Source organism: Lactuca saligna, chromosome 8, assembly GCF_052625555.1.
Source record: "Lactuca saligna cultivar CGN05327 chromosome 8, ASM5262555v1, whole genome shotgun sequence".
Taxonomy (NCBI): Eukaryota; Viridiplantae; Streptophyta; class Magnoliopsida; order Asterales; family Asteraceae; genus Lactuca; species Lactuca saligna.
Genome location: NC_136424.1, coordinates 48,000,923 through 48,006,335, shown reverse-complemented (window position 1 = coordinate 48,006,335; position 5,413 = coordinate 48,000,923). Strand labels below are relative to the sequence as shown.

General features: G+C 34.2%; 1 long non-coding RNA gene across 1 annotated transcript; it reads left to right on the top strand.

Annotated features, from left to right (window-relative positions):
• The first annotated feature begins 1,696 nt into the window (after positions 1–1,696).
• On the top strand, positions 1,697–3,376 carry LOC145008495 (uncharacterized). The gene is made up of 3 exons (XR_013663497.1): positions 1,697–1,789; positions 2,592–2,679; positions 3,193–3,376. It is a non-coding gene; the product is annotated as an uncharacterized LOC145008495 (long non-coding RNA).
• Positions 3,377–5,413: the final 2,037 nt, after the last annotated feature.

The window sequence follows — 5,413 nt, the reverse complement described above, 5'->3', positions numbered from 1 at the left end:
ACACATATAATCATAAACAACATACTATGGGTCCAGTCAACCATCGGGTTGGAATACCCCAGGCCCTCAACTAATTGGTTGGATTGCCAACATACTATTGGTCAAATCATCCTCGGGATGGAATACCCTGGGCCCGCAACCAACAGGTTGGAATGCCCACATACTATGATTCCAATCATCCTCGAGTTGGAATACTCACGACCCACAACCAACAGGTTGGAATCCCCAAGTCTATTGGCTTTCGCAAAAGCAGATAAGCCTCAACCGCCAAACAAACATGTGCACATATAACATATAATCACATAACAGTCTATAGACAACGAATTAATCAAACGGATCATACCACATAACACACAATACCATCTTATCTATCAGGATACCGATCTAATAGATCATACTAGCATATCACATAATACCATCTTATAATCAGGACACCGATCTAAGCAGGTCACTAAGCATAAACATAACCTCATCCTAACTACCAGAATGTAAAACAATAAACATATCATGATATAACCGGAAACAGTCCATAAAGGGCTGACCTTCGAAAAGGGAGAATCATCCTATCTTCTGTTAGATTCCCTTGACCACCAATCTTTCCTTGTAAGTTTTTCTACCATCAATCTCATCCTTATCCTGAAAATTCTTACTGTTCAGCAGTTCACTCAATTCATCATCCGTAGCCTTCTTTTACTGTATGGAGTTCATCCTCAGGGCCTCTGGTTTTGACCGATTCTCACACATCAACATGTCATTGGTTGATGGAGAATGCTTCACTGGAGTAGTTTTCTTAATGGTCCTCTTGATAATAGGATGTTTGATCTTTGAAAAACCTACAACTCCACTCTCATAACTATTATCACCAGAGCTCCCACTATTTCTATTTATCAAATCTATCACTTCTTCCTAAACATTTTCCTATCCATTAACCACTAAAAAATGAAATGGGATAGTAAACACCATAAGGAATTGAAATTGACTTCCCAAACTTAGGCAGATTTCCTATCTTTATAAGACTAATTTTCTTCTGTCTACCAATAGAACATGACTTAGAAGCATCTCTCATAATCTTCAAATTTAGTATTGTAACATACACTTCAGTAATCTTGTTTAATTATCATGTTTCATATGATTGTTAGTTTAAAAATGAATATTATTATATATATTATATGTTGTTTTAAACGTTTAAAGTAGGTAGTTATAGTAAAATAGAATTGTAAGCGTTTAAATATATATATATATATATATATATATATATATATATATTATTTTCGGTATGGTTTTAAGCGTTGATTTCTAACGAAATAGGTTTATAATATTTGAAGTTAAACTAAGTTTAGAATCATTTGGAATGTATTAGAGGTGATAGGGAAGTCTTATGTGATTCCGATCAAAAAGTCAACTATCGGAATTAACGAAAGTATAACGTCTAAGTTGAAAATAATTAAATCTGATTTTATTGGAAGATCTTTTCTGGGATATTTTTATTGGAAGTTGTAAATTATCTCGTTAGAAACGTACAGGCGAAAACCTCATCGAAAACGGATTTTCGAGCGAAAACTTATGCAATTTTTAGTGTTTAGGGGTAAAACGGGTACCCAAACCGGGTCAAACCCGACCCAACTCGGGTTTTTACCCATTGAAACACGATTTTGAGTCATTTTCCTGCCATTTTCAGTTCGTCACCATCCCTATAGGAGATTTTCACATACATGATCAATCTTGATCAAGTTTTGAAGATTAAATCAAGATTTTGAGTGTTCTTGAAGTATCAAGTCTAGTAATCAAGGTATGAACTCTTAATTTTTGGATTAACCCTTGTAATTAGTGAGTTATTAAGAGATTAGGGTTTGATCAAAGTGGGTTTACCACTGATTTAATGAAATTAGGCATGAGTTTATGTTATTAACCTAGAATCTTAAATGGAAATCAAGTAACTACATGTAAACTTGAGAATTAATCATATGGTTTAAGAGTAATTAGTGAAAATTAATAATGAAACCCATGGTTTATACTTGAATTAGAATGGATTACTAAAATATTCAGTGTTATCATTGTAAAAGAAGAACTTGATGATATTGATCATGAGGTTTGATCATGTAAAGGGTAAAATGAAATTATAAAGGGTATAATTGTCCTGTTTTTGTAAAAATCACCAAAAATTATAGAAAAATCGTATGGAGATGTGCTATATATCCCTGGAAATCTGAGAATGTCTACTTTGATTTTTGTTTTAAAACCAAAATCTAATTCCAGACTTAAAATGGGTGAAAACAGCTATATGTTCAGTGCAGTAAGGCTGAATTTTGACAGCTTTGGAACATTTTGACAGCTTTAGGATGCTGTTTTGTAAAATTCATAGTAAATTATAGAAAAATCATAAAAATGTGAGGTCAGTGGCATTAGAAAGATATAAGAGTCTATTTTGTTAATATGTATAATTTATTAGTTATTTTGACATTTAATAAGGGTAAAACAGATCTGCAAGTGACAGCTATACAAAGAACAAAAACTAAAATTTCTAAATTGAAAACAACATAACTTGAGAGTAGTTGAGTAATTGCTTATGAAATTTTAAATATGAACTCCAGGGGTATAATTGAAGGTTTTAGAGGCCTGAGGATGGTGTAATTTCATCAGAAAAAGAGGAATTTTATCGCAACATTCGGTTACAGCACAGTGAGTTCAATATAGGGACAATTGTATGTTATGTGTTATATGTGCAATGTGCTTTCTTGTGTTATTGATCTAAGTGGTTATTACTTGATATTGATTTTGATGCCTTTGGCCATGTAGAGCATGACTCGTATCACTTTGGTATTGGCTTTGTGCCTTTGACCATGTAGAGCATGACTCGTATCACTTTGGTATTGGCTTCGGGCTAGGTAGGGCTGAAAGCCTGTATATTCTAGCAACATGATTAAAAGGGATTGTGTTTTATGTGCCTCTTGGGCTGGAATTTATGATGCTTATGATCCTAAATTATTGTGTCTTAATTATTGTAATCCCTTGAATCTAACCGTTTATTGATTTGGAAAGTCCTTCATTTGATACACATATAAGCCTTTGTTGTCCTTTGTTTCTTTTTGTTCCTGTCATATTGTTATGTATATGGCATAGCGTTATATTGTATCTATTTTTGAACTCACTAAGTGACGCCCACTTATCCCTTTTAGTGTTTAACTATTTCAGGTGATAAGCATCCAGAGTAAACAGGCTTTGTTGGAGGACTTAGAGTAGTTGACACTACTACGTTTTTACTTGGTATACATATATGTATATGGATTATAAATTCCTGGGTAGTTATGTATTTATACAACTAGTTATGAAACTTTGTAAAAACCCTTTTAGTTGGTTTGTATCCATGCTTTTGTATTTAGACCACTAGTGTGAATTATAATTATGAATATGCATGTAGCATGTTTGGCTTTATGGTAATTTTAGTGAATGGGGTCTTTCAAGTATCCTCCCATTGAATGCAAGCTTCCTCATTCTGTCACACCCCCAAACCGAATTGGCATAAACGTTTGGGGGCGGAGGACGTCATGTACAATATCATAACAATGCATAATAGTAAACAAGCAACAAAATCATCCATTGCATTAATAGTATAATTTTATGCATGTCTGTTCTGTGCAATAAAAATAAGACACCAAAAAGGAATAATCAAAATAAAGACGAGTCTTGAAAGTGCTCTGTCTTCTCAAAACCTGTCATCGATATCTGTTTATTAGTGACCTTAGAATACATGTTATTTTGAAAGAGAGAATTAGCATTTAAGCTTGTGAGTTCATAAGTAATTTAGTGTCAATTGTTTGTATGAGAATACATGTTATTTTGAAAGGAACATGAAATAAAGCGAGTTATCATCCCTAAGCCCTTTCAATCTTATTTATATAACTATATGTATATAGACATGATTTTGACAATATATAAGTTTAAAAGACTTTGATAAAGAGTTTAGCCTATAAAAGAGTTTGATAAAATGTTTTGAAATAGATGATTGATAACACAGTTTTGAAGTATAAGAAATCCATCTGTTTGATAGTTATTAATCACATGTGATTGATATAATAACTATAATGTTTCAACTTGTATTCCCCCACCCCTTAAAAGCATTTAAAATCATTTAAAAGGTAAATTATGGGTATGAACTCACCTGTATTGAGTGATACGAATGTAAGATCAGAAAAGGATGTTGAGTGCTAAATGAAATATCAGGCACAAACGGATCCTATTAAGCATATAATGACACATATATGGACATAATTAGTGTATATACAACTAATCATGAAAGGAAACCATCTTAGGGACTAGGAAACACTTATATTGAAGTGCTACATTCACAAAGGATTGCATCTAAAGGGTTTACAACCACACAATGGAGTTTACGGCCATTGTGTTTACGACCTAAGAGGAGTTTTCGGCCATAGAGTGTATGGTCATGGAGTTTACGACCATACACTCATGGAAGGACTTGCAAAGGAGGTGTTTTATGGCCCTAACAAGCATTCCCTAAGTGTTCACGGTCCTAGGTTTGGAGCTAAAATGAGTTTGAGGCCAAAGCATAGACCAACACAAGAGTTTACGGCCATGCAAGGTTTTATGGCCGTAAAATCTTGGTGTTTAGGCATAATATGATGTTTCAAAGCTACGAACCGTGTGATCTTAAGTTTAAATGGAAGGTAGAAGAGGTACTCACGTTTTTGAAGTTTGGAAGGGGGTTCACGGTCCAAGAACTAGTATGTGTTCTTGGTGCTCTTGGTGAAAGTGAAGAAGACTTGAAGATCTACCCAAAACGATGAATTTCATGGATGAAATCAAAAGGTGATACAAGATCAAGAAGGATAACAAATAAAATGGAAGGATTGCTTACATTTTGGAAGATTAAGGTGAAAACTTGATGATTGTTGAGAGAAAATCCGAGTTCTTGAGTTGAAAGTCGAAAAAAGTGGTGAAGGAAGAAGGAATATCATATTTAAAGGTGGTGAGTTCACTGTCAAGAAGGTGTTAACGGCCGTAAAGTCTAGTTTACGACCGTAAACTCCTTATGATGGAGTTTCCGGCTTGTATGCTGCACACTGAACTCTATACGATACTTCTTAACACTTTATCCTTTAAGGTACTGGGCTTAAAACACTCAAATAGACCCTTAACAAAGCTAAAAGATAGCAAAACAAGTCTGAATTTGATTGAGTTAAATGGCTTGTACAAGATAGAAGTTTCGGGTTGTCACACATTCCCTCTTCACTCGTATGAACAAATATTTGGTGGCATAGAGTGAATGTCCCAACTCCTTCAACACTGCTTGCTTCAACTTCAGATACCTCCACCATATATAGTGTACCGTGTTTCTGACCCTTAGCACCCATCAATTTTCCCTTCTTCACTTTTCACTTGTGATCACCAGAAG